Source organism: Rana temporaria, chromosome 1, assembly GCF_905171775.1.
Source record: "Rana temporaria chromosome 1, aRanTem1.1, whole genome shotgun sequence".
Classification (NCBI taxonomy): Eukaryota; Metazoa; Chordata; class Amphibia; order Anura; family Ranidae; genus Rana; species Rana temporaria.
This window is the reverse complement of record NC_053489.1, coordinates 295,459,463-295,476,635: the sequence shown is the minus strand read 5'-3', so window position 1 is coordinate 295,476,635 and position 17,173 is coordinate 295,459,463. Positions and strand designations below refer to the sequence as shown.

Sequence of the window (17,173 nt, the reverse complement as noted above, 5' to 3'; positions counted from 1 at the left end):
ATAGAAAAAAGCATGACAGGTCCTCTTAAATATGAGATCTGGGGTCAAAAAGACCTCAGATCTCCTATTTGGGCTTAAATGCAAAAAAAAAAAAAATTTTGGAAATGTCATTTTTTCAAATGACAAAAAAAAAAAAATGTCTCTTTAAGAGGCTGGGCGGGACTGACGTTTTGACGTCACTTCCGCCCAGCAGAGCTATGGGGGACGGGCGAAGGAGATTTTTCCTTCAGTCTCGTCCCCGCTCAGCTGCCGGATGGTCGCGATCCCCTCCGCCGCTACCGACGGCTCCGGTAAGCGGCAGAGGGCGCGGGACAGCGGCGGGAGGGGGGGGCCCTCTCCCGCCACCGATAACGGCGATCTCGCGGCGAATCCGCCGCGGAGACCGCCGTTATCGTGTACAGGACCGTCGGCACTAAAGATGGATACCTCAGTTGTGGCAGCAGCTGCTGCCGTTACTGAGATATCCATCTTTAAAAACAGGACGTATTTTGACTATGGGCTGGAAATCAAGTGGTTAACTGATGGCTCCCAAACAAAATTGGCGTCCTTTTTTTTTTCACAAATAGAGCTTTCTTTTGGTGGTATTTGATCACCTCTGCGGTTTTTAGTTTTTGCGCTATAAATAAAAATAGAGCGACAATATTGAAAAAAATAAAAAAAAAATTACTTTTTGCTATAACAAATATCCCCCCAATATATATATATATATATATATATATATATATATATATATATATATATATATATATATATATATATATATATATATATATATATATATATATATATATATTAGGCCGATACGTATTCATCTACATATTTATCGTGAAAATAAATCGCAATAAGCATTTATTGATTAGTTTGCGCAAAAGTTATAGTGTTTACAAAATAGGGGATAGTTTTATGGCATTTTTCTTAATTTTTTTTTTTTTTACTAGCAATGGCGGCGATCGGTACTGCGACATTATGGCGAACACTTTGGACACATTTTTGGGCGCCAATTGGCATTTTTATAGCGATCAGTGCTATAAAAATGCATTGATTACTATAAAAATGCCACTGGCAGTAAAGGGGTTAACACTAGTGGGCGAGGAAGGGGTTAATCATGTTCCCTGGGTGTGTTCTAACTGAAGGGGGGGTGGACTGACATGGGGAAATGACAAATCGCTGTTCATACATTGTATGAACAGACGATAGGTCATTTCCCCCCCTGACAGGACCGGGAGCTGTGTGTTTACATACACAGCTCCTGGTTCTCGCTCTGTAACGAGCGATCACGGGTGCCCGGCGGTGATCGTGGGCGTGCCCCTATTGGCTGCTCGGCGAGGTGACGTATAGCTACGTGGTCTCGCCCAGCAGTCGACCTGCCGCCGTATAACTGCGGCGGCTGGTCGGCAAGCAGTTAATAACATTCAATTACAATAGGACTTGTGCAGCAATTGTATACGCTATATATTTTTTCTTTGTATATATTTTTTTTCCCCCACGAAAGTGGAGTTACCCTTTACGAGTGACTAGAAAAGCAGTGACAAACAGATCTCTCATTTGTCTACATCTTATTGGAAGTGATGCTACCATACACTGTTGCTGGGAGAAATTCACAAGTGAGAAGAACTCCCCTATAATTCCACCACGCCTTATAAGAAATTATGCTACCATACATTGTTGCTCTGAAAATTTAGAACCCCTAATTCCATGTCCTGAAAACACTTGTTGACAAGGACAATTCTCTACAACAACCAAAGACATTTCAGTTAATAACGCTAAATAGTTCATAAAACCAAGTATATTCTGTTTCAAAGGGTTTGTATCCACATTAACAATTCTAATATCTCAAAATGTTAAGAAAAAAAAAACATCTTATTCCTGAAGAATTATGGCTTTCCACGTACCGTTAAAGTGGTTGTAACCCTACTGATAAAATCGTTTTTCACTAGAGAAAATTAAGCCTATATTGATCGTCTGCTTTGTTTTCCCAAAGAACTTGCCTGCACAGTTTCTCCATCTTGAAAAGTGCAAGTCACTACCTTCTATAGTGATGCACTTGCTCCTTCTATAGCGATGCATGAACCCGTCACTGGTCATGTGTGCACTGCTGGGGCATGTACGTCATAGGAAATTACGTTGCCACCGAGTGTCTGCAGCTCCATGGCAATAAAAAGCAATCAGTCCAGGCGGCGCAACGTCACTTCCTCCTAAAGGGAAATCCCCTGTCAATCAAGGCAGGAGGGGAGCATGGCTATGTACTGACTACGGAAGAGACAGGCGAGCTGTGCTCTTACACAGCAAGTCTTTATCTTCAGTGGGATGATAGCAAGATGTAAACGGACCATGCTAGCATGGACCGGCTGCCATGCTAGAGTGGTTACTTTACTTGTAGGAAGAGCGCAGCACAGGCAAGATCAACCAAGTAAATTAGAACTTTGGCAGGCAGAATTAAAATATTAATATGATCGATCACAACAAACTAATTTAAAGGGCCAGTGAATTTTTTTTATTTTTTAGGTTTACAACCACTTTACCTGTAAAAATACACTTGAGTGATGGTCTAGAAGAAATGTTGCGATTGCTATGAAGCCGGTGGCGTAGGCTCTACGTACTTCCCCTAATATTAAGGGATTGAGGATTAGTTGGCTGGAGGAGAGGGTAGCTTTATATGGAGATAACCTCCTATTATTTCTAAATGATGCCGGGCGCTCGTTACAAGAGGCCTTAGATATACTTGATTCATTTTCAACGGTTACAGGGCTGAAGGTAAATTGGACCAGGGCATTGCTGTTTCCAATAGATATGGAGGCCCGTAGCACGGCTTTGAAGGATACTTCACTGCAGTGTGTAGATGATTTCAAGAATTTAGAAGTGGTAATTTCCCATCAGTCTTCTGAATTTATGTCTCTGAATCTGACTCCAATTTTGGGGAGATACTGAGCCTAAATTTAAAGTATGGAAGTACATCATTGTCCCTACTGGAACGCATTAATCTTTTGAAAATTAATATTATACCTAAAATGTATGTATGTATTTAGACATTCTCCCCAATGGCTTCCTGTATCCTTTTTTTCACAAAATTAAATCAACTGTTTATATCTTTTTTTATGGGAGACGAAAAATCCTGGGTATAAATTGAGCACCTTGAGGCATTCTTGTGAACAGGGAAGACTAGCTTTTCTGGATTTATACAAATATTTTTTGGCCACTCAGTTGGTCACGGCCGCATGGTGGTTAAGCCCAGATTTATATAACCCCTCCACTCGGCTGGAAGCAGCAGTAGTAGGTTCTATAGAAGCTCTTCATGCACTTTTATTTAGAGGCCATAGAGCACCTCATCAGGTGACTATTCTTATGCTTAATACTATTCGAGTCTAGGAGGCCAGTCTTAGATGTGAGAGTGTTATACAAAGGGTGCGATTTGTTCAAATGCCACCTTTATGGCTAAACCCTACTCTCTCTCAATTTTTCAAAACATCAGAGCCCATTGTATGGACCAAATACAACATTAAATTACTTACTCAAGTGGTTACTGATCAGAGACTATCTACTTTCTCTACACTTACTTCGACTTTTAATCTACCTAGCTCTTATCTATTTAGATATTACCAGCTTTTACGCAATTTCCATGCTCCGTTTCCACAGGATAGTTTAACGATGATACAATCTACTCTGGAGTTAGTACTAAGGACTGAGTGTCTGCATAAGCTTACCTCCAGACTCTATATCTTACTTTAATTTCTATTTTGCCATTAGAGGGTCTTCAAGCTAGGTGGATGCGAGATATACCAGATCTGGGTATGGAGGACTGGAGTAGTGTGTGGGATTTCCCTTTCAGATCTGTGGTTTCCTCAAGGGATCGTATTATCCAATTTAAACTGGTACACAAAGCATATATTACGGCCTATAGACTTCAAAAGATAAATCCTGTTTGTTATTTTAAGTGCTGGAGGTGTGGAGCATCTCAAGGGGATTTTAACATGCATCTTTTGGTCCTGTCCATATATAGCCAATTTTTGGGTGGAGGTGGTGGATTTATTAAATTATATCACCTCTGCTCCTTTACCGGTTTCAATGTTGTTTTTTTTGCTGGGCTTGTTAGAGGCCATTTCCCCCTTTAGTGACTGAGCGAATATTTATTAACACAACAATATTTTATGCAAGAAAAGTGATTGCATTATATTGGAAGAAACCTTATCCTCCTATGCTTATATATTGGAAACAGTTGATAAATAGTAATCTTCAATTGTATAGAGACACCTATAGGAATAGGGGTCATCCTAGCAAGTATGATAAAGTTTGGGCAAAGTGGTTGGACAAGTCATACACGGCATCTAATATAGATGGAGGTAATGATTCATAGGGGAGATGTTCCAAAATAGGATACCTGGGGCTAAGTAATAATAGTAATAATTATTATAATAATTTTTTTTTCACGGGTGCGGTGCAGTTCACCTGCGGCTTTCCGCCGGGTTAGCTGCACTGGGCCATAGACTTATGTCTTGTAGGTTAATACTGAATACAGGAGTTTTCATGCACTTTCAAAAAGTGCATCATTCCCGCAAGATGTAATAGAAGTCTATGGCAAAACATAGCTAACTCGCAGGTGCACTGTGCTGCACCCACGGTTCCGGTAAATTGCAGCACATCAGTGTGAAAGCAGTTTTTTTTGGGGCTCAGGTTATTATGGGCTTGTTTACATTTGTAGTTTGGGGGGTGGTAAAACTCCATAGTTCATTGTGGCCCATGACCGGTTACCAAATCACTTAATTGGTCCTCGCTCTTTAAAAGGTTGTGCACCCCTGTCTTAAACCATAATATGCATGAAACAAAAAAGATAATAATTTGTAAAAGAGCAGTGTCAGGGACAACACACAAACATATCTATTTATTCCACAAGACATAGAAATTGCAAAAAAAATGTAATCCTCTTCCAAATGGAAAATCTGAGAAATTGCAACAGCCAGCCTAGGTTTTCCAATGTAATACGGCATTTCTGCTATCATTAAGTATGCTGGAAATAACTTTGTACTTAACATATGAAGGCACAGATTACAAAGCAAGAAAACAAGCTTGATTACAGCTTTCACCTCAGCCAGCTAAATACGGCATTAGTAGTCAATGATTTCACCTTAAGGTCATATTGACGGCTTAAACTCATGACTGGAGATTTTGCCATCACTTTTCCTGTATGCTCTCAGCACTACAATTTTGAATACATTATTGAGTGGTATTATGTTTATGTCTACAATTAATCCACTGAAGTCACTTCCAAAGTCACCTAAGAAGGGCAAACAAAGTCCTGTAATAAGCAATACTGAACTGGGGAAGAAAGGGGCCATAATGAGTACGATTAACTCCTCATCACCACTGAATGACATTCTCTCCTTCAACAATGAAGAAAAATAAAAAAAAATCAGACGGATACAGTCAGTATCAAAGGCTGTCCCTGTTATCAATCTAAATATTTTATCAAATAAATACATTATGGCAGTATTCTGGATATTTTGTGCGTTGGCCAGCTTATCTGCTTATGGGACTGTTCTTTGCTGACGAACGTTCACCAACATGTTTATCTGTCCCATATTTATATAGCCTAAACTTTTCACAGGTTGAATTTCATGTTACAAATTGACTCATTGTAGCTTAACGTGAATGCATAGCCATTTTTATTTATTTTTTGGATAGAGTAGGGAAGAATTAGAAGCCAAAGAGAATAGCATTTGTAGAATTTTTTTTTATTTATTTTTTTTATTACCACCAGGGATGCTACTTATCAAGGAAGTGTGTCCCATTTTCTGGTGGCTGTTTACTCTAGAAATGCTCAATCCCCTTCAATTAGATACTCCCAGAGCGGCGATCTTCTGTTGCTGAGGGGGTTAATATCAGTGGCTGCACTGTTCACAGGTGCTTGTGAAGAGTGCAGACCATGAATGGTTCCACGGGGAACAGTTAGGCCGGGTTCACACTGGTCCGACAAACTCTCCGACATTGGGAGCTCATGTTGCATGACATGTGAAAACCAATGTTTCCCTATGGGAGACGTCTTAACTGGTCCACCACAAGTCGGTCCGACTTTGAAAATGCTCCCTGTACTACTTTGGTCCGACTTTGATCCTACTTCAGCCCATTGAATATCATTGAAGTCGGATCAAAGTAGGATCCTTGTCCTAACCATCCGACTTTTGCCATCCGACATGTGATTACAGCAGCAGTAAAAGGAATTTATCTCACTCTGGGATTGTTTTGATTGGTCAAAGAACAAGTCAGACTATCACAAAGTCGGATCAAAGTAGTATCCTGTTCATGAAAGTCGGATGTATGTGGGACCAATGTAGGACTGATGTAGGACCGATGTCGCAGAGCAAAGTAGGATAAAAGTCATACTACTGTCGTGTAGTATAGTGTGAACCCAGCCTCAAACAGTCTACTGAATACTTACAATTCGAATAGCCTAGTCTGTTACCTTATTTGCCTGCTCTGGAGACAACACCTCTAAACAGTTTTTGTCCCCTTCTGTCTTTTGGCTGCGTTTTTGTACCCCCTTTTATCCTATCCAGTTAAACCCCTTATATTCCCTTTACCATAGTCAATTCATTCCCCTCACTTTGATCCTCAATCCATAAATACGTAAAAACAAAAAAAAAACAAAAAACTGTCTCTCATCGGACTTGCTTTTTAATCCTTGCGGTTCTACTGCTTCAAATAGGGACTAAACCGTGGCAATTGATATTTAATGCAACTATCCATCCCAAGTGTTTTGTAACTTGATGTTACTTTTAACATATACCCTTATACTGTTTGCATTGGGAAAGTACCTTTTAGTTAAGTCCTGATGTGAACCTATAAAGAATTCGGAGAAAAAAAAAAGTGCAGACTATGCCCGCTTCACATACACCATACTACAGGCTCCCACAATGCAAAGCGTGCATTTACTAGTGAACAGGAGAATTAATTAAAAGGTCCACTTCATCCAATCATGGAACACTTTTCATTGTGGGAACTTATAATTTTGGTGCTATGAATGGGGCACGGGAGCAGAAAAACAGATTCATTCAGCTACAGCTTCAACCCTTGCTTATGTTAATTTGGAAATAGAAGATGTAATAAAAGTCAGTGAAAAACATCATTAGTCTTCATCTTCCTACTAACTGTGGGTCATTGATTCAAAACTATAGAATTATCAGATGGGCAATTCGCCCAAAATTCTTGGGCAACATTTACTCTATGTATAAAGCCAAATTAGAGGACATCTCTCATGCTCATTTAACATTCAACAACTATTTTAGAGAAGGTCTTCAAATTCTAATCTTTCTATTGAAGATGATCAGATTAGTACCAATTCTGAACATGGACCATGATATAACCAGAGGTTCAACAGTGAGGAGTTGGGGAACATACTCCTCTGGGATTCAACAACTAGAGGTGACAAACCAAGGAACACATGAATGCATTGCTGAAACCAGAAAGGTGCCTTACCGCAACACGTTAACACATGAATTATCACAACTGATAATGCAACACAATGGACTTCAGAGGTCTAAAGGGGGCCATCAAAAAAACCTCCCATGTCCCAAGGCAGCAGTGTTGGATGATCAGGGTAGAAAGTTTAAGGGTACACATCTTTCAGATGAACGGGCCATAAAATAAAACACATTTTCAAAAATTTTATATTTACAGATCTGAACATCGCTGCATTGTTTTAATGGAGACATTTACACAGGTGTGTAAACATGCACCGCATTTAGATCTGTAACCAAAAACCCACACAGCTATCCCAAGCCCATCTACAAAGGACCTATATTACTGCTTGCAGCACACTGTGGCCAAACACAGCCCCTTCTCGTGCGCCAACATCCACCTGGTAGAACCTAGTAAATGTATGCACTGAAGACCAAATAGCAGCCTTGCAAATCAAAGTCATAGGTACCTGATGATGCACTGCCCAAGAAGCACTCACCCTTCTAGTGGCATCTAAAAAGTGGGACTTTACCCTTTATCCATATGCCTGAACAATGACCTGGCGAAGCGCCCCTTACTACAGCAAGAGAATTTAGCAACTTCTTCGTAGTCCTATGATTCGGTGGGGGGAGAGAAGGGCAGGGTGATATCCTGGCTTAAATGAAAACTGGAAACCACTTCAGGTAAAAAATCCAGATGGGGATGCAAGACCACTCTTGTCCTTGTGTAGGACCATAAATGTCAATAATTGGAAATTCTGACACCCTTCTTGCCAAAGTTATAGCAAAAAAAAAAAATGTTCCTGTCAACAGGATCAATGGGTTGCTTCTACAGAACAGAAAACACAAGATTTAGACCCCAGGGGTATAAGGGCAGTTTGACAGGCGGAACCATGCAAATTACTCCTTGTAAAAAAGGCTTGCACCAACAAATGTGATGCAATCAATGTCTGAAGGAAAATAGATAAGGCCGAAATCTGTCCTATGACTGCTCCCAATGCCAGCTTCAATTCTACTCCTAACTGGAGGTCGACCGATATATCGGCCGGCCGATATTCGTCCATTTTGGAGAAATCGGCAACGGCCGATTATTATTATCCAAATTAGGCCGATATTTAAACACTGCCCGCACCTGTGTCAGCAGAGTGTGGAGAAGGGAGGGGGAACGTGGGGTTCCTCCCCCCTTCTCCACACTCTGTCTGCAGAGCAGCGCCGCGGTGTGTGAAACATTATGGAGAGAGAGAAGGGAGCCGTCATTAGTGAGGTTGGATGAGATCTGGGCGGACCACTACATGTATGTGGCCCCGCCCATTTAACAGCCCGATCATTGGCTGGATAGCTGCTGGGACCCGCCCACCCCATGTCCCGCCCACCCCATGTCCCGCCCACCTCCGACATCAAGCTGCATCTGTCAGCTCCTCTCTCTTCCCCCCATACAGTATCACGGCGCTGCAGAGAGCAATTTCATTATCAGATGTGAAACCTGCCATTACCTGCCAGTGCCATCCGCTAATGCCAACCTGCCAGTGCCAACTAGTGCCATCCAGTGCCACCTGTCAATGCCATCCAGTGCTACCTGCCAATGCCATCCAGTGCCACGTGCCATCCATTGCCACCTGCCAATGCTATTGCCATCCAGTGCCACCTGCCAGTGCCAATGTCACCTGTTAGTGACAATGTCACCTGTTAGTGCCACATGTCAGTGACATCTGCCAGTGCCACCTACCAATGCTAACTAGTGCCATCCAGTGCCACCTGCCAGTGCCATCCAGTGCCACCTGCCAGTCAGTGCCATTCAATGCCACCTGCCAGTGCCAATCAGTGCCACCTGCCAATCAGTGCCAACCAGTACCACTTGCAAGTGCCACCTGTTAGTGCCTGCCAGTGCCACCTGCCAGTCAGTGCCATCTGCTAGTGCCATCTTCCAGTGCCAATTAGTGCCATCCAGTGCAACCTGCCAGTGCCAATTAGTGCCACCTGCCAATTAATGCCATCCAGTGCCACCTGCCAGTGTCAATTAGTGCCACCTGCCAGTGCCAAAGAGTGCCACCTGCCAGTGCCAAAGAGTGCCACCTGCCAGTGCCAACCAGTACCACTTGCCAGTGCCACCTGTTCGTGCCTGTCAGTGCCATTTTCCAGTGCCAATTAGTGCAATCCAGTGCAACCTGCCAATGGCAATTAGTGCCACCTGCCAATCAGTGCCACCTGCCAGTGTCACCTATAAGTGCCACGAGCCAGTGCCACCTGTCAAAAAAAATTAAAAATAAAAATCGGCCTAAAATATCGTCCGCAAAAATCTGCATTATATCTGCCATAGGCCACCCCGATTTCTAAATATTGGCATCGGCCAGAGAAAAACCAATATCGGTCAATCTCTACTCCTAATTGCAGAAAAGCAAGAATTATTCCAATAGCATACGTGCGAGGATGCCATCTCTGACTCACACCAAGAAATTAAGATTTCCCAGACTCTATAGCAAGGCTCAAAATTTCAAGTCCTGAGCTACTAGCCATGCCTCAAGGCCACTCGCCACCAGTTGCCCCACCCAACCCCTACCATGTCCCGCCCCCTAGACACGCCCTCATAAATCTCATGAAATTACACTTAAATGTTTTATGCAGAATTAAGTTATAAAAACAAATATTAACAACCAGGGTCCCCTCACCCACAACTGAAAGCCAGAGTCCTCACACCCCCCACAACTGCAGCCAGAGTCCACACACCCCCCACAACTGCAGCCAGAGTCCACACACCCCCCACATTGCAGCCAGAGTCCACACACCCCCCACATTGCAGCCAGAGTCCACACACCCCCCACATTGCAGCCAGAGTCCTCCCCCCCCCCCAAACACACAAACACATTGCAGCCAGAGTTCTCCCCCCCGCATCCTACCTGTGCTGGGTAGGAGAGGAGGAGGAGGAGCCGCCTTTGATAGACAGATCACCCATCCAATCCTGGGATGGGTGACTATCAAAGTTTCCCAGACAAGAGGGGAGGGGCTGTAGAACACGCTCGCTGCGGGGAAGATCAACACACTTACAGCTATTGAATTGAAAGCTTAATCTTCCCCACGGTTTGAACGTGGCGGCGGTTCTGCTCTGCTCTCCTCGCCCCCCCCTGCTCCCAAGTAGCCAGCCAGCCAGCCAGCCACTCGCCAGCCCTCAAAATTTACTCACAAAATGCGAGTGGCGAGTGTAAATTTTGAGGGCTGCTCTATAGTAGATGTTTCTAAAGACCAGCTTTCTGGTGTTTATCATAATCAATAGCATTGTACCCAAAATACCTTGATCTTTCAAGATTCTGGCCTCGATAGCCAGAGCGTAAAAATTCAGCGATCGTAAAGCAGGATGGGCCCTTGAAACAGCAGGTCTAGATGGCATGGAAGAGACCAAGGTTTCCCCCATCGCCAATCTCACAATTTATGCGTAGCAAGACCTCCCCTGGGCCAGGCTGGGGCCACTGGCTTCCCTTCCTCATGTATCCTGCACAGCAGCTGTGGCAGAAGTTGAACTAGAGGAAAAGCATAGATCAGTTAAAACTGATCACAAGGGAATACCAACAGATCTGTCCTGATATTGTTGGCAAATCAGATGAAAAATCTTGGGATGTAGGGACCATTCCCCTGGAAACAACTGCTGGCGACTCAGAAAGTCCGCCTGCCAATTGTCCAATTCTGGACTAAAAACACTTCCGACAGAAACGGCACATTTTTTCTGCCCATGCTAGAATCTAGTTTACCTACTTTTGGGCCACCTGGCTCCTGGTACCTCCCTGGTGGTTCATATACACCACCACCACCGTGGCATTGTCGGACTGGTTCCTGACAGGGGAACCCTGTAATCTGGCCATACAGAATACTAGAGCCGAGCTGCCAAAATCTCCAAGATATTGATTGGCAAATATTTTTCCGACAGAGACCATTTCCCCCGGACTGATGCTTCTTCCAGAACCTCCCCCCCCATCCCAAAAGGCTGGCATCCATTGTCCCCACCTTCCAGAATATTGGCAGAAAAGATTTTCCTTTCCCCAAATTGTTGGGCCTCAACCACCATGTAAGAGCCTGTCTCACACTTGGGAACAGAATCATGGGATAATCCAGAGCTTGGATCTTTTTGTTCCAAGTAAACAGAATGTTGCTCTGGAATGGAACTGTGCATAAGGGACTACTTTGAACAAAGATAACATTTTGCCCAGCAATCTCATGCGTCGTATAGAGGAATCCCTCTTTATGATCTGGACCAGCTCCCTTATGGCCTTGGCAGAAGGCAAAATAACTCTTGCCTGGGCTGTGTCCAGAATCAGGCCCAGATACTCCAGAACTTAAACTGGCCACAAGGACAACTTTTCCATGTTTAGAACCCAACCCAGGAGTTCCAAGAACTGGACTGTCCAGGCCACATTCTGCGTTAGCACTGGGCCTGATCTATCCTTGAGTAATAGATTGTCTAGATATCCCACAACGGAGATCCCTTGAGCCCTTAGGAACTTAGGAATGCCAACACAAGGCCAGGAACTTTATGGACACCAGGGGGGCTGTGGCTAGGCCCAAAGGCAAGGCCATAAACTGAACATGACGTTCCTCCACTGCGAAACACAGAAACCTTTGATGAGGCCTGCAAATTTTTATATGCAGGTATGCATCTTTGACATCTATGAATACCAAAACTTCTCTTTCTCAGAGAAGCTACAACCAAACGAATTGACTCCATTCGGAAGGATCGAACAATCAAGAATTAATTGAGAGCATGGAGATGCAGAATGGGCTCCACTTCTACATTTTGTTTTTACTGGATTTGTGGGAACATTGGAACCTAAATACAGAGAAGGAGGAAACTCCCAAAACTCTATCCTGCAGCGCTGCGCCACTGTGGAAATGATCCACCTATCCTGTACTACATTTTCTCAAGCCTCCGAGAACTGCCGCAGCCTTCCCCCCCACCTGTGCGAATAAGGTAGGCTTGGCAGGTTTTTGGGTCCAGGGTTTTTAGCCCATACCCTGAGGCCTCCTAAACCCAGGTGGCTGAGGCAGTCAAAACAGCTTAGAAGTCAAAGTACTTCGGAGCATTAGGGACTTTAAAGGATGGATGCTTATTCCAGGGAGTAGCGCAGTCTTTCCTCCCGAAACTTTCTGGATATATTTATCCAGATTCTCACCAAATAGACACTCCCCATGAAATGGGAATGCCGTCAGTAACTTTTTGCATGGCAATTCAGCTGACCAATTCTTTAGCCACAAGACCCTGCACATGTGTACCAACAAGAGCACAAAATGAGACACCTGTTGAATTTAATCCTTCAGGGTGTCTACCGCAAAGCACAAGGAAATTCGGACAATTCCTCTGCAATTTCCTCCTGAGTAGGCAGGTTTTTAGCCAACCTTTTGAAATGGTCCTTGAAGGACTGACAAATTCATATTGCCAATACTTACGGCTGCACTGCTGGCCCAGCAGCGGCAAATGAAGCCTTTGGTAAGAATTCCAACTTATCGGCTGGTTTCTTAAATGCCTAGGCATTGTCACTGGACAGATTACATTTTTTTTTTCACTAAAGAAATGGCAGCTTCAACCAGAGGCATGCAACACTTTCTCTTGAATTTTTCCTCCATAGGATTCAATAGAGAAAATCTCTTTGGAGGCATAAACACCCTATTAAGGTGATCCCCCGTCTGCATAAATCACCTGCTCCAGCAATGAAAAGGAGGTTTCTGACACCTCTACCGGGGGTAATTTAAAGAGAGACCTGACCATATCAATAAGAGGAGACTGAATGAATCAACCTCAGTCTAGGCTGAAAAGGGCTCCTCCAAGTCAGACATTCCTGAAGAAGAATCCTCAGTCTTCCCCTCCTCCAGGTCATTCACAGCTACTACCTCTATGTCTGCTGCCAATTCTGGTTTTAACCCAGGGGTACCTCCACGGCGATGAGCGTCCGGGCGCTCACCCAGATTCCCGCTTGGCCCAGGCTGAGGAGAGGACAATCGATCACGTTTCTTCCCCCTTGTGATGCTGAGATAATCATACTGAATATTTTACCCTCTAGACTTGCCAAAGCTGATGCCAAGTCGTTCTTTGTGGCCTAAGTCGAGGCAGAGGCATTGGAAGTGGCTACAATGCCTGACAGGCATAATGGCTCGGATTGGTCAGTTGCCTCAGCTCTTTCGTGGCAAGCTTGTACAGCAGCAATATGACCAGTATCCTCCAATCCTGATGGTGGAGCGCTTGCTCCCCTCCCCCGACTCAGTTTTCTGAAAGATATTGCTTAAAGTAGGCTCAAGATATAAGAAAAATAACTTCCTTTTCTGCACTAGATCCTCTGAAAAAACTGGGCCCAGCATACAGCAGCAAACACAGTTTTGCCCAATCCTCCAGAACCAGTGCCTGCAGCAGCCTAGACTTGCATGCCCAGTAGGAAGAAGACAGCTCTGTGTCCCTCCAGCGACCAGCCAGGAGCCCAGCCTGGCTGGACCGCTCTTGATAATTTGGATCCAGCGTGTCACATGCACGTTTGTGATGTTTCCTCAGCTCCTGCACATGCCACTCGCACGCTTGCTGAAGACCGCACCTGCGCGCGAGCTCCCGCTGGACCCACGGCCCGCGAGCAGTCAATGGCAGTCTGCTTATAGAGGACACCGAGATGAAACAATATGAGAGGCATCCTTTCCATAGTTACTATTGACTTCCAGTGGACAGACACAGAACTGCAGTTGGCTGAAGGTTGAACTAGGAACAATGCACTTTTTTGTGTCTTTTTTTTTTTTTTAAAGAGGGGGAGCACTCTCCAATCTCACTGCAGGATCTCTGTTAAGGGATCCAATCTTAAGCCACCATTGCGGGTCTCGTCACTTCTGGTCCTTCAAAGAACGGGTCCCCCATATTATTTGGGGTCCACACCTTTGGACCTGTACAGAACCCCGTTGGAAATGTCCCTGGGCAAAGAGACCAGGATTTCCAAAGCACCAAGGTCCAGCGCCACATAGACCATGTTACAGGCAAAACCCTGTTTCTTCCTTCCGAGGCTCGTGTACAATCCATTTTAATTTATTTGGCACCCGAAAGGATCCAAATCCTAACTGTAAAAAAAACTGTACTTTCTGTATGAGGGGTTATATAGGGGGAACTTCCTGTCTATTGGTTTGCCAGTGTCCATTCACCTATAGGTGGCGTATAACCCATATAGTTATTATGGCCCTCTCTGTGTCCCGTGATGTACCCTCATTGTGGCAGAGCACCTGACAACGGTCATACAAGGCTAAAAACGCTGTGCTGATATGCTGTGGCTCATATGATAAATTCAACAATACCATATATCCTGATAAACTCCAGAAACCTTTATGTTATAAGTTGAACATAGGCCTGTTTTATCTCTTGGAAGAGAACTCGGCTACTTATCTTTTCGGTTAAATACAAACCTATTCTGTTAGCTGAAGGATACATGGGTCTTCCACTTCAGTGCCAGAGAAAGAGCACTTGAACATTACTAAGTACTTAAAGCGGAGGTTCACCCAAAAATTCACTTTTTGACATTAGCTGTAGCATACTGCTAACATCTGCAGTATGCTGTTTTTTTTTTTTTTTTTACTTGTACTTATCGTTATATGAGCCCTTGTTTTCCGGCTCCGAGCGGGGAATCCTGCGGGGGAATGGGCGTTTCTAAGCGAAGAGGAGTTGATTGACGGCTGCTAAGGCGTGTCTTGGCCTCTGTTTAATCTTCAACTGCCATGATGCTGCACATGTGATGAGTTATGACACCAGCCATTGGATGGTTTGACAGTTTGGTTGAGAGCACAACCAATGTGACAGTTAGCATCCCCGGCATGCCAGGAATGTAACTGCTTTTTCAAACTGTTAAATTGATGGGTTTACTTCCGCTTCAAGGATGCTTAAAAAGTTCATTTCGAGGGTGAACCTCCGCTTTAACAATCATGGTATACAATCAGTTTTGATGCAGTTTAGTCTGAACAATTCAGGAGGTCTTGAACAATTATATGTTTATGTAAAGCTTAAAGAGTAACTCCACTTTTTTTGAGCACAAAAAAAACAAACACACTCCTCTCCGAGTGATCTATGTACACTGCTAAGATTTTAACAAACCTTGTTGCAGATTTCTACCTTTTGTTATTATTAAGAAATAGCTGTTTGTGTCGCATGTTGGACGAAAACCAAAACAGTTTTTAAAAAATATTTTTTTTTTATATACAAATTATATTCAACTTTTTAATGAATAGTTTTTGAATTGCTTATGCATTAAAATAGCACAAGTAAAGCTCAAGAAAAAATGTATCCCTTTAAAAAAATTATGTATGTCTTCACACTGGTCCATTGCGCTTCCGTTGTAGTGCAACACACCTCCCCATTAAAAATGTATCACAAATGCATCAAAATTACAGTGTTGCGTTTTTGAGTCGTATGAAAATTGCCGCAAAATCGCACGCCTTTTTTCAGTGGCCATTATGAGCATGTTTTTTTTCTATTGCCATAGTGCAGATAACCCTATTTTTAGCCGATAATTTTCAGTGACCGATATATCCGTGCATCCCTGGTATAATTATCAATCAGCTGCTGCACCTGCTGGGCTCTAAATTAAGATAATTAGCAAGGTCAGCATCTTTTTAAATGTGATTCTCTTTTGGAGTATCTCACCAAAAATCAAATTTTTGTTGCAGGGGATACCCAAAATCTGACTTGTATCTTAGTGTAGACTTCTGGGAAAAATCAGTGAGCCAATCACACAAGCAGGCAATTATATTTCTGGAGGATGTTCTGTACAACCATCTTTGTACAGAACATCGCCAGGCTGCCATGTTACAGAAAATTATGGAGCTGCAGATTGAAAAGGAAAGGTTATTTTTAATAACAATCAATTACAATATGAATTGTGTTGCAATTGTATATGCTGCAACCCCCCCTCACAAAAGTGAAGTTACCCTTTAACTCATAAAAAGTTTGTTTTTACCAGGATAAACTTTTCCCATTTTATAATCGACAAAAGATTATGGATTCAAATAGCACAATACCCTCTGCAGTACTGAGCAAAGCCAGTGCACACAAGGGGCTAGATTCAGAAAGGAGTTACGTTGGCGTATCTCCAGATACGCCGTCGTAACTCCGAATGAGGGCCGTTGCATCTCAGCGCCTGATTCATAGAATCCGATACGCCTCAATGTTGCCTAGATACGAGCAGTGTAAGTCTCCTACGCCGTCATATCTTAGGGAGCATATTTACGCTGGCCACTAGGGGCGCTTCAGTAGATTTTCGCGTAGAATATGCAAATGAGATAGATACGCCGATTCAGAAACGTACGTCCACCCGGCGCATTGATTTATGTTGTTTACGTTAGGCTTTTTCCGGCGTAAAGTTACCCCTGCTATATGAGGCATAGCCAATGTTAAGTATGGACGTCGAGCCAGCGTCGAATTTTGTTTCATTTGCGCAAGTCGTACGCGAATAGGGCTGTGCGTAAGTTACGTTCACGTCTAAAGCAATGACTATTTGCGGCGTAATTTGGAGCATGCGTGGGGTCACGATTAATAAGCATACAACACGCCCCCTACCAGCCTATTTTGAATTAGGCGGGCTTATGCCGGCCCATGTACGCTACGCCGCCGTAACTTCGGGCGCAAGTTCTTTCTGAATACGGGACTTACCTCTCAAAGACCCGCGCGTAGCGTATATGAGATACGCTACGCCCGCTTAAAGATAGGCATTTGTTTCTGAATCTAGCCC

At 43.6% G+C, this 17,173-nt stretch overlaps 1 protein-coding gene across 1 annotated transcript in view; it reads right to left on the bottom strand.

The window, feature by feature from the left end:
- KDM4C (lysine demethylase 4C) overlaps positions 1 to 17,173 on the bottom strand; it is a 705,949-nt gene that overhangs the window by 527,844 nt on the left and 160,932 nt on the right. The window lies entirely within an intron of this gene.